Raw genomic sequence first — 13,504 nt, forward strand, 5'->3', positions numbered from 1 at the left:
TTGCCTCTATGCTTTACCTTAACATACAATGCTATTCTAGGCTACATAGCTTTGTTCACGAGTTCCCGTGCTGGCTGGACTACACTGTAAAAAATTTACCGTAAAATTCACAGTAACTTACTGGCAACAATTGGCCAGTAAGTTAAGTTGAATAATGCTTTTACAGTAAAGGTACTGTACTTCTATTTACAGTATTTTATGTATTTACTGTAAATGGAAGGACAGTGCCTTTACTGTAAAACCTATTCACAGTAACTTACTGGCCAATTGTTGCCAGTAAGTTACTGTGAATTAACTTTACAGTAAAGGACTGTACTTCTATTTACAGTATTTTATGTATTTACTGTAAATGTAAGTACAGTACATTTACTGTAAAACGTATTCACAGTAACTTACTGGCCAATTGTTGCCAGTAAGTTACTGTGAATTAATTTTACCTTAAAGGTACTGTACTTTTTGAGCTGTGTTTTTTTAGCTATTAATTATCATTAATAGAATCACCCATATTCTAAAATATTACAATTACATTTGGCTGGCGCATTTTTAACCAAAGCGACTAACAACATGGTAACAGTTAAGTTTTAAAGTTTTAGGACAATTTAAAACGGTAGAGTACAGTAAGAATAAGTCCAGTGAGTGCTGTTTTTAAACAGTTGAGTGTCAGTTCAAGACGGCTGATAAGTGCTAGGATCAGCAAGACTTGTTGTAAGTGGTGCTATGAGAGGAGATGCTCTCTAAAGAGCTGGGTCTGGGACAACAAGAAATTGTTTAAACAGTTATTTATTTAAGACATTTGGTGAACAGGAACATGACAAAACAGGTACAACATAAGTTAGGGATAATGGACAACACGCCATTAGACTATTCAAAGTTAACATGATGGAACAATAACGTGAATTGATAAAATACGGTAAAAAAAAATAACCAACCTTATTTGCACGTTTTAAAGAGCAATGATTAACACAATGGCAATATTGAAATAAAATAAAACAATAATGAACATGTGCATGAACATTTAAAACATAAATGAAAAGAAACTTCTTACAAATATCATTCCCCTGCCACTTGATATAAAGGTCTATGGTCCCCTGACCTTGGAGAGCCAGAATCCCAGTTGTCCTGAAAATTAAATAAGAAAAAACATTAACAGTTACATGGATTACAATTACTTTGTATTGCACCACATGTGATGAGGGTATAAGATGGTGATGTCGGAGTTCTGTCAAGGTACTTATGCTATTATTATATTATTATTATTATTATTATTATTATTATTATTATTATTATTAAGTGTGCTTGCAAAGCAGCACACTTATTGTTCTTCTTAAGTTTTATTATTTTTCCCGTCTCCCTAATTTTTAGTCAGCTCTAGCGCCTAGGCCCTTTGAGACAGAGACACCGTTCCAACTTTAAAACGTCTGGTCAGTACCGGTGTAAGTTGGTCGCGAAGATGACGTCAGATGGGCGTGTCGTTCGTCCGCCATACTGGATTGAACAGAAAGCGAAACTAAATTTTCACAGGTCACAATTTGGTCCGAACGCCACCGAAACTTGACGATACATTATCCTTGGACCAAGCCTCACAAAAGTTACCGGAAGGATTTTTGATTTTCGAAAGCGTTTGCCCGTCACAGCCAAACGAAAACGGTGGCGAAGCTCCGAAACAGGAAGTCGTCCATATCTCAGGAACACTGTCACATATCGATACCAAATTTTGTATATGAACTGGGGACTCCAATGTGAGGGTGCATAAGCTAAAAAAAAAAAAAAAAAATATTCCAAAAGTTTCCATCATTTTGCAAACCACCCACAGGTATTTGGTAACTCTACCCATTCACCTTTGCACCATTCACCTTCTATCACAACGCCTTCCAAGTATGCTCAATGCCTCTGGGCAGCCACAATGTCTCCGGGCAACCTTGCCCAATCATGAAATCCTTGCTCTGCCATGGGATAGTATGGACTTACGAACTGAAATGGCAGGGAGAACAGTAGCTATATATAGCTTACATAATAGAGTTGTTTTCACATTGATGGTATTCAAATTATTTTTTTCATTATTGTTAAATATCATGATGGGAGAGTATTATTAAAAATGTTACAAGTATGCAAATGCATATGTTTACGGGCATTTAGGTTTTACTGTGTTGTTTTGTTGTAAAGACATGCAAGGCATTCTGGGCCGTAATGAACAGTGGTCGGCAGCACTCCATAGGCTACGTATTAATAGGTGTTTCTGTAAACCTAGGGACAATAAACAGCTATCTCTGTTACAGAAACGAGCTGGTAATCGCTCATTGAAGAGGGAACTATGATAAAAAGATTGTTTTCCTAAAAGCATGGAGTTGACGAAAGAATAAGCAAGCAATGTCACGTTAATGTTAAATACATCTGAACGCTAGGTGGCAACGTTGTATTACATTTTACTAAATACGGTGGCATTAGTGAGCTTCATAAGTAAGGAAGGTGCAAATATGTAATTTATCATGGGAAATTATTATAAATGTTATTTCTTGTTTATTCTAATTGCAAACCACACACATCCATTCGTAATCACTCCTACCCTTTTGATACCATTGGTATCAAAGACTGTCATTTCGTTTATTTGTTGTTGCCTAGCAACTCTGGGAACAACAGAGCAAAGATTCTAGAACAGAGCTTCAGAGACACGTTTTTGAGTTCGTGGCCAAGTGCCTAAAATATCGGTTTCTATGTGTATGTGCTGGATGTTGTGGGTCCTTTATTAAAGTAAGTGTTTTATACAGTTACAGATATAATGAGTCATATTGTAGTGGTCAACATAAATGTGCCCCTTCTGTTATTAGAATGCTAAGCGGAGAAGCATGCTAAGCAGAGATTTAACATTATTCATTTCTTGTGTGGCTAGAAGCTAGGGAGGAGATGTTGCTGTATGGGATTTATGTTGCTTAGCGTGATGCCATGGTCATTTGATATGAGATGCTTGTACTCATAACTTTAGGACTCCTATTTTTTTTTTTTTACTAAGAGTAATTCAGGAAGCATTTTAGCCCTAAAAGTAGTGCCTGAGTCTGTGACAGCTTGCTGCGTGGATCACGGTAAGTGTGAATGAAGTGGCCACTTCTTAATGGGACTCGCTGTATGGAAGTAGGCTAAGTAAAATAGAGATGCTTCAAATAAGATAAGGTTAGGATATGCCCGCTTGACAACGGCAGAGATAGAACTGGCCTTTGGCCATAGCAACCATCCATTTAGAACGACTGGCCTTCATAGCAACCAAAGATCTTAGTTGTGATTCATGTACAGGATGCATTCAATGTGATGCAAAGTATAGAAAGGTGATGACATATACAAAGACAGGTCAAGAAATATAGTGCAATGTAGACAGTAGTATACAGTTGATTTACAGAAGGTGGTTTAGAGTAATATGAATTAAATATAAATATGTGCAGTGTATTAGCAGTTACCTCATACAATAAGTAGAATAATGTATGTAGATGTAGCAGTAACAGTATAATAGTAGAAATAATAATATAGATATATGCAGTGTATTAACAGAATATAATAAAACAGATTAATTATGGATATTCAATATGACAAATATATAACAGATATGTACATAACATACAGCTATGTGCAGTGTGGAAACAGTGTCATTGTAGTGCAGAAACAACATCATAAGAGTAGTAAGAATAAGTCTATGTGCAGGATGAATAGTATGAAGATCAGTAGAATAACTATAAATGTAATTACAGTAGGCCTATGTACATTTGTAAATAAATAGAAAACTATGGGTGAGAGGGATACATTTTATGGGATTAATTTTATTTAATCATAAAAGTAAATTGCATTAAATTAAATTGCAATTAAAAATCTTTCCAGTAGGCTTTAATGTCACGCAAAAAAGTACAACCAAAGCTGAGCTTGATCAACTAGAACGTCTAAAGAACCAGAACTTGAGTGTAGTTTTTTGCTGGGTCCCAGGCCATGTTGGTCTGAGGGGAAATGAGAAACCGGACAGTGCTGCTAAGCAATCCCTCAATGAAGAAGTCACAGAATGTCAAATCCCTGCCCCAGACCTTAAACCTACTGTATACTGAACTCTTACATCTCAGATAAGTGGCAATCTGGGATTAATGTACCAACAATAAGCAAGGAATGTGAATTTTGGCACATTTTCATGATCTACTGGGTCGTTATGGGCCCCACAAAATACGGTGTTGCTAAAATTACTCCTAATGTGGCTATTAGAGACATGCGTTCATGAGTATCCAGCTACATTCAATGAGTTAAGTAAAATACATTCACACACACAAAAAAAAAAACATCACTAATGTTGTGGACATTCCTTTATTCTGAGATACATCAATAGGCTCTCAAAACAATCCCAAACAGACATAAGGTCTTTATAGAGCAAATCCATATAGATTATTTGTCAAATAAACCAGTAAAACTGAATTAGGGGATGGAATATATAACATTCACACTCATAGCTCATATTTTTAAAATAAATCAGTGAAAAAGTATCCTGACAAACAAGTAGCATTTTAATGCCTTAGTCATATTTCATAATTTCAATGATAGCCCAGTTTGAGAGGTGCAAGACGCGTGACATTATTTATTTTTGCAGCCAATCACTGCTGTCATTTTATTTTATTGATTTGATCTCAGTCATAGAAGCTAAATTCGAAGGCAGGCCAAAGGTAAAATCCAACGAATCGCATTCAACCCGCAAGCCAATAGTTGAATAGCCCTCTCCTAGAGCTTTTGAGATATTGCCACTGCTCCAAAACTGAAAGGCACTGTTACAATGCCTGGATCAAGCCAGGTTCAGCATAGCGTATGCCACTGTCTGCTCACGTTGCTGACCGGACCAGGGCAAGCACACTTTCGCAGTTCCCGCCGGAAATGCAGTCTAGTTATTATTATTATCAAATTATGATTAATTATAGTAAAACAATATATACATATATTATTAATTATATTATTATTATTATTATTATTATTAAAGCTATTATCAGAACCTCACCTGCATCTAGTCAGTTAGCAAATAGAATTCAGTGAGGTCCCTGATGAAGGAGATTACATGGGGGTTCATGTATGACGTCTTCTGCTTCACCACTCTCTCAGTTGTCTTGCTCATCTGCTCCTTGGCAGTGCACTTGTTGGAGTCAGGATTAATCCTGACTAAAAACCTATGAACATAAGTATAGGAGTTAGGGGGTGGGGCAATATGTACATGTTAATGAGTAACTGTAAGAGCAATGAGCGATGTAGAATCATACATGAAGACCAGCTGACAGGCACATCACAACAGGAGTTAGACAAGGCTGTTTACTTTCCCCATTACTATTCCTCTTAGTGGTCATTACAAAAGTAATGTAATTACTGTAATATATTGCTTTTTGCTGTAACGCGGCAATGTAAGGCATTACAAAAAAAATTGGGTAATATTTTACTCGGTACAAACTTCAGTAACGCGCATTACAATGCATTTTAACCTGAAATTAAGTGGTATTATGTATTGATACATATTCGCAAACAACACTGCGAGAACAGAGGAGAAAAAATCTGCGCAAATAACAGAACGTAGCTAGCCTGGCGGGCCATCCTATATCATTGAAATGTATAGTCTGGAATCGAATCATTCACCTGCTTAATCCAAGGGGCGGGCAGAGAATTGTCTTTCAAACTGCCTAGGCATGCAATAGGCCAGCGCTACGACCATATCCGTATCCGGTCGGCAAAACGGCAAATACATCCTTCTTTGAAAGGAATGACTTACGTGCATTGTGTTGCTCTACTTTCAAAGAAAAGCACAAGTCCAACTCCTCCAAAGTTGACGCCAACGCCGATTCAAACAACCGCTCTTCGTTCGCCATAGCCACCTTCCTTGTTGTTCACCGTTATCCTGTTAAGCCCGCCTTAAGACTCTCTAACGAAATAGAGCGCTGTGATTGGAGAACATCCACGGTGTTAAGCCAATAGAAATTCCTATGGTTCGATACTAGACGTACAGGCTGAGCAAATTAATTTGCCGCCGCTAGGGTGCGTCTAGATTTCTAGGCTAGAACGTAGCTCCTGTTACTGGTTGAAGATGACTGTGGCTGGCTGCAACTGACTCAATGGATATAAGCCTATACGCTCATTATTTTCAATTTGTCAGAGACAACTAGGATATGAAGAACAGTTAAGTGCACTTTGTGTGTGAAACCGAAAGATCTCTATACCTCGCGAAATAGCACAATTAATTTAATGACACATCTAGAAAGCGATTGCCACGCTAATCTTTTTGATTCTTGATAAAGCATAAATGCTCTTCTAGTGCATGTCAGCTTTGTGCTGTGAACTTGAATTAAAGAGAATGAAGGGATAGAAATGTAAAAATTTCTTGAAAAAAAATTTCATTGGTCGAGGCCCCTGGGCTTCAGCCCAGGTAAGCCCCTGCATTAAGGCGCCAGTGAATGTGCCTTATATCCTTGTAGAATGGAGAGACACAGAGAGAGTTGGCCTAGTTAAGCAGAAAGCAGTTGATACAGGTACAATCAGTTTAACTGGCCCTTTGATGGGTCCTAGTAGTGAGCAGCTGGAAGTTGATACAGGTGCAAATCAAGTTAATTAGCCCATTGTGATGTCATCAGCCCATGTTAAGTCTATGGGGAAAAATAAGCTTGTTTTTTATTAATATCTCAAAAAGTCTAAAGTTTACAAAAGTGAAAAATACATTCCCCACGTGTCCTTTTCAAGACCTACGTTACAAAGTTTGAACGAAGTTTCTACGTTAAACGGTTAAAGCTGAATTAGACGCAGAAAAGAAGAAGACTTCGGATAACAGAACAGTGCATTTTCATGCACTGTAATTATGCCTATTCAACAATGTCTGATTTTGTCAGGCATCTCCAAACACACCCAGATAGGTCAGTCACTTAGGCCTAGCATATATCGTCACAGGTGACAAGCTAATCATCGCAAAGTTATGTGCTAATGCTGGGAACAGGCAGGGATGGGCAAAAATACATCAGAATGTATTTCTAAATAAAATACCTAATACCCTCATTTTTAATGTATCAAAATAAACTACAAAATACAGTAGGCCTAACCATATTATGTATCAAAATAAAATACTGTATTTTTGTATTTAGAAAATACTCAAAATACTTTTTTCAAGGAAGTATGGAAGCACTGCAAAAAAAGCTTTTTTTCCCCCAAACATTTAGCCTATTAAAACTATATACTAAAAAACAATACAATTTGGCCCCTGTCGTATACCGTATGCAAGTTCATGTAGTGTGATCAGAATTAAGAATAATTGAAGAATTTACATTTACATTTAGTCATCTAGCTGATGCTTATCCAAATGACTGACAAAGCTGTCAATTAAACACATTATAATCAATAGGCCAAAATCATAATTGTGTATCTGTGCCGAAATTCGTAATTCAAGTCCAGTCCAGAACTGAATAAGAAAATCATACGGCTATGTATCTTGAAGTTCCAGTATGTGAGAGACTTGACGTGCCTTAATATCTCCAACCTCAAGTATGCAGCTAATAAGGAAATAGAATTGTTATTTAATTAAACAAGGTGAACTTCTCCCCTCTGTGGAATGCAGAAAAGGATGCTACAAGGAAGGGAATTCAAACACACTCCACACCTTACCATCTATTGATGTCATTGTGGTTGAGATATCTGACATTTTTCTGTTAAAGATTGGCATGGAGACAATGGGACATGGTTGCCTTTGTCAGTGTCCTTATGTGAACTTGCACAGGTAAACTTGCTCATCTTTACTTGCGTACCACTTCACACCAGTGCTTCAGACCAGAGCTGATGCTTCAGCAATACTGAAAAGCTGTGTTGTTGAACACAGCTGTTCTCACATTAGCTGATTGTGATAAACATAAACCATTGTTGCCTAATTACCAATTATTCATTACACCTGTGTGTAGTATCTACTTTTTTTGTGTTTTTCACATATAGTATTTTGCAGTATTTTTAAAATACAAAAATACACACCAATAAAGTATTTTGATACAAAATACAGAGCCCTTTCCTTCAACCCAATAAAATACAAATGACAAAATACTATTTTGCATTTGAACCACATATTACATGTTTCAGAAATACTACCCATCCCTGGGAACAGGCAGATTACATCTTTATAGTTGGCCATATGATGACATACTTAGGTTAATACTGTATTTCACCAGTTAGGGCACCAAAATGGCCAGTAGCTGCACTGTGTAGCCTATCCTGACATGTCTTTAAGTTTTGGGTTACAATATACAGGTAGTGGGCTCTCTGTTGATTTTAATGAGTAGGCCTAAGCCTGAAGTTACAGCATTTCTATCACAATTGACCAGACTTTGACCTTTTGTCTTCTTTTAATAAAATTCTGGCTATGATTGTTCCTTGTATTGCATCATGAGCCATCACTGCACCTATTGCATTCTACTGTTGTTAGCCTTAAGCCTAGCTCAGTCATTATGTTGTACCACATCACCCTCCATTAGAAGTGCAATGAGCATTGAGCATTGAGCATAATAAACTGCATTTACAATTCCAAATCCATATTTCTAGATATTTTGGTAAAAGTAACTTAAAAGTAATACAATAGTAGTGTAATGCCTTACAATTCAGAGACAGTAATATGTAAGGGATAATGTATAGAACGCCGGTCATTATGGGGAAAATAAGTCCCGACAGGGCAAACCGGAAACACATTGTTTCGCCCTGAAGGGACTTATTTTCCCATGATGACCGGCGTTCTATACATTATCCCGCTTATTATACGGCTACTTGCCAAAACGAAAAATAAACTCCATGATATGTCTCTTTACACTTATTTGTTACCGTTTAAATTAAGTGGCTTTTGCTGAGAAACAAATAGTTCGCAACACACGCTGAACTTGAATCAAACATTCTTTAGAACACAGCTGATCAACCGTCTGCTTTCACTTTTGAATGAAGTTCCAAGCACAAACTTCGTTGCCATTGACAGCGGTCATTCTTGTTTTCAGAGGTCCTTTCCCAAGACATAATGACCGCTAGAACTTTCGGAAATCCCATTCAAGTCAATGGAGCATTCTACTTGCATTGTGAAGAGCCGTATAATAATATAATGTAATGAATTACTTTGAAATGACAGTAATAAGTAATACATAATATATTACGATTTTGAAGTAACTTGCCCAACACTGTTAGTGGTCGATTGGATCATGCGGCAAGCCACTGACAACAGGTGCCCAATGGACCCTGTTTACACAACCGGACAACCTAGACTTTGCAGATGATTTCACATTACTGTCCCAAAACCACAAGATAAATTGAGAGAGGAAGAACAGAAGGCTGCTGAGACAGGTCTCTACATTAGCACACAAAAGACCAAAGTGCTCAAGGCCAATGCAAAGATGCTAGCCAGCTTGATGGTGAACTCCTTCATTTACCTGGGAAGCGAGGTAGCGAGTGATGGCGGATCAGAAGGAGATGTAAAGAGGAGAATAGGAAAAGCAAGAGCTGCATTTGGCATGGTGGGACCATATGGACTGGAGCGCATGTAACATCACACTCAAGACTAAGGCTGCGTTCGTGAAATTCAATCTGACACTGAAAATAAAATAACGCTCTGAAGTTCAAAAAAGATGAGCGTTCTAACTCCCTGTGAATTTATTTAGGATTACAGACAGTATGGTTTACAATATGGACATCACTATAGCACTTGTGGAACAGGGTTTATGTGTCATTCAGAACTCAATTCCACTAATGCAAGAGCTTCTTGACAGTGATGATGAGGACTGTGTAAGCAATTGTTTTAACCTACTAAATAACAACAGTTTGTAATGTGAAAGCATTCTAGCACTAGCCTGCACTAGCCTGCAATCTACTGTGTGACGACACACTCTGCCACTCCGTCCCTTCATCTGGAGTGCCCAGAATTTACGAACGGTTAAAAAGTTTCAGAGTGTGCTCAGAGCACTCAGAGTGCCAATTTACGAACGCACCCTAAATTAATAAATGCAATACTTATGTGTACTTATGCTTAATATTATTAAAAAAGAAATACCACCACTATACTACAAAAAAGGTGTGTAAACTTACATAGCTGTTAGATCCTTCTGGACAGGTACTTCATTGTTAGCACTTATTCTGCCCATATTCTGCATTGGAGGGACCCCTGTGAGAAGGTTAAACATTATAGATTTATGCAGTGGTGGACGAAGTACACAAATCCTGTCCTGGAGTGAAAGTAGAGATACACATGGTCAAATGTTACTCCAGTAAAAGTCCTCCTTTTACATTTCCACTTGAGTGGAAGTACAAAAGTACTTGCCTTCAAATGTACTTAAGTATCAAAAGTAAAAGTCCTGAAATGTATTTTGGACTAATACAGTTGCCTTTACTTTTGTTGAAATTATTCGGCACAGACATAGGCATTCATTGAGCCTTTCTCCTCCATTCAAGGACAAAATCAGCTAATAATTATTGTAAAACAAACGAATGTGATATCTTATCTTAGATTCTTCAAAGTAACCACATTTTTCTTTGTTGAATGCTTTACACTTTCAGACCAAATCAAGATGTTCCCTTTTGTGTTTGATAATGTCAGATTGTCCATCATTGTCTATCATTTGCTCGATGGCGTCAAGAGGTTTGTTATATTAACATCAATATTGTGAATTATTATTGGGGTCAACAAGGTACAATAAATAGTGGATATGACAATAACATAGGTTAGGCAACACCATTATTTAAAGCCTAGCTCGCTTAATAGAAAATATACATGTAAGTACAGTACACATGTATTTGGACAGTGTTTTTTCCAAAAGGAACTTCAGCTGTACTTCAGCTGTCACAAAATGTAGTGGAGTAAAAAGTAAGATATTTGGCCTTGGAATGTACTGGAGTAAAAGTAAAAAGTTTAACAAAATTGAAATACTCAAATTAAGTACAGATACATGAAAAAGCGACAGAAAGTACAGTAATTGAGTAAATGTACTCAAGTAATGTCCACCACTGGATTTATGAATACAGCTGTATTATACAGACCTCTGACAAGCTAAGTTTCTCTGCATGACAAACTGGTCAACATACACTCTAAAAAATAAAGGTGCTTAAATGGTTCTTTAAATTTCTGGATGGTTCCACGGAGAGTCAAAATTCTGTGTTGAACCATTACATCAGGCAAAAGGTTCTTCACATTGGAAAAGGTTCTTCAGAGACCTACGGGCTAGGACATTTGCCATTTGGTGGTCAATGAAGGTTTACACAAATCTATCTTGACTGCTCAAACAACAAATTTCGAGTTATTTGGATCCATCTATGTTTGGATCAAATGAAGTAGCCTAACACCGTGTCCTAGCTGCAAGTGACAGCCAGGTTGTCACATTGACTGTTGCCTGTCTACATCGAGTCCATCAAATAGGCCTACGCCATTCCATTCGGAGAGATTCCATAGCCGAGCAATGCCCTATAGCCTACTTGTGGTGTCATGATGCACACACTGAACACTAGCCTATGCACAAATTAGGCATTGGGACATTGTGATCAGGTCACCAGATATAGTTGTTAATATTTCTAAAACAGTTTGTGCATCATTTTCCTTTCACAAATATGGCATAAAATACATATTATTTCCATGGTTAGAGCCAGGCATGCAGCAGCCTCGCCAGTGTTGCCAGATATTATCGTATTTGTATGATAATTTTGACCTCAATACCGATCAATAATGAAAACAAAACATCTCATAATGTACGATAATTTCATGTTCATTGTTAATTTATTGTAACCCTACAATCCACTGACCCCACTGGCATTGGCAGGCTACACTTGGGCTAGGCTCGCCTCAACCTCTCGGGCACAACAAGGTTGTTTTGTGACTTGTCGCTTGTTTGATTGCATGTTTGATCGCAGCGGGTTGTGTGTGCATTGAATAACCCTACAGCCTTGGTCATGATTCGTTTGGGAGGGTGGAATGAGAAGGGAAAGGGCTAGCTAGGCTGAATGGTTTGGGAAAGCCTGTGTGCGTGAAATTGTTTGAAAAAATAGCTATACTTTGTGTCTTGTGTGCGATCACTTTACTCCAAAAACGATAATTTTCAGTCTGTCAACACGAGCCTCAGATCCAAAGATTCCAGAATCTTTGCGAACATTCTAGCGCGCAACCGCCATCTCACGAACGTTGTTAATCCGCAGTCTTTTCTCTTCACCTGAACTTCTGCTGGAGGTCACATCTCGTTGAAGCTGCCAGAAGATTATATAAACCTTTCGGTAAGTGTTTCTAAGAGGGCTTGTTGTACACCAGCTTAGTCTCATTATCAAGCAAATACATAAGCGATTTGTGGGGTTGACGAAACGAAGTCTTTATCCCAATTTTACAAAAAAAAAAAGTTAAAATCCTTTGCTAACTTTAACATTAACTAACGTTAACGTTAAAGCAATCAGGTCGGGCGCCATTTTATGAGTAACGTTAGCTAGCAGCTTCTATATAGCTGCGTCTTGAAACTTTATCAACGTTTTTCTAAGTTATTGCTGCTTACATGTTCAACGGTCAGTTTGACGTTTTTTGATTGAATGTCAATATCTGAATATTGTCTCTGTCTTTAATTTCGTGTGGGTGGAGTGTTATATGTTACTGAACGTTAACTAGCTTAGCAGCTAGCCAAACTTAAAATGGTACGATCACGTATATGTAACGTTAACGGGTTTGGGCTTCCCCTTTGGATGTTTCCAAAATGCAGTTTCAGACAGAAAAAATACGGTTTGAATTTCTATAAATGTTCCTGTATGTTCCACCTTGAGACGCACACGAAGTCTTTGTCTGATGTATGACGATGGGTAGATAATAATATTCAAGTGTCACTCGATGGCGGGCTTGCTGCTTTCACTGTCACTGGCCGTGTCTGTTAAACTAGTCAAGTCCTGTTTAGTGTGTTGGTTAGGATTTTTCTAGACGAAAATGTCACACATCTGAAGTTTAATTGATAATTTCACAGAATATTCGTACTTGAGACCTCAACATAGGCATAGCTATCATGCTGGAATATTTTTTAAGCATGATGGCGTTTTCGTTGAGGCAGGTAGCGGCTTGCACAGCACAAGGCAAGCATTCTGGGGGATATGTTTGAAAAATACCCATTTGTATCTCAGTCAAGTCAGCATATTTGGTGCAAGATGCTTAAAAATGCAAGCAATTTAATAGAAAATGCATACATGTCTAATTAATGTTTATATTTTCAGGTATGGCACATCTATGGTCAGTGTCACAAGTTTGTGAATGGCTTGAAGAAGCTGGACTAGGGCATGCTAAGGACACTTTCATTGGTAGGTCCAGCTGAACGGACATGATTTTTCAGTGTACATTTTGTTCAATCAAAAAACCAACACACAACAAACTTTTAAAGCACCTGCAGCTTTTTCATGAAAACCTAGAGGCGTTTTCAGTTACATGTGGACTTGATGGCTGCCCACATACATTTTCAAGAGTGAAATCATTACAAAACCACATCCGCCAAAAGCACAGAAACTG

The 13,504-nt window shown here is 37.7% G+C and overlaps 1 long non-coding RNA gene across 1 annotated transcript; it reads right to left on the minus strand.

The window, feature by feature from the left end:
* Positions 1–940: 940 nt before the first annotated feature.
* LOC125296744 lies at positions 941–10,159 on the minus strand. The gene is made up of 3 exons (XR_007193846.1): positions 10,078–10,159; positions 5,009–5,174; positions 941–1,119 (listed from the first exon to the last, which is right to left on the minus strand). It is a non-coding gene; the product is annotated as an uncharacterized LOC125296744 (long non-coding RNA).
* Positions 10,160–13,504: the final 3,345 nt, after the last annotated feature.

Source organism: Alosa alosa, chromosome 6 (assembly GCF_017589495.1).
Source record: "Alosa alosa isolate M-15738 ecotype Scorff River chromosome 6, AALO_Geno_1.1, whole genome shotgun sequence".
NCBI classification, from domain to species: Eukaryota; Metazoa; Chordata; class Actinopteri; order Clupeiformes; family Clupeidae; genus Alosa; species Alosa alosa.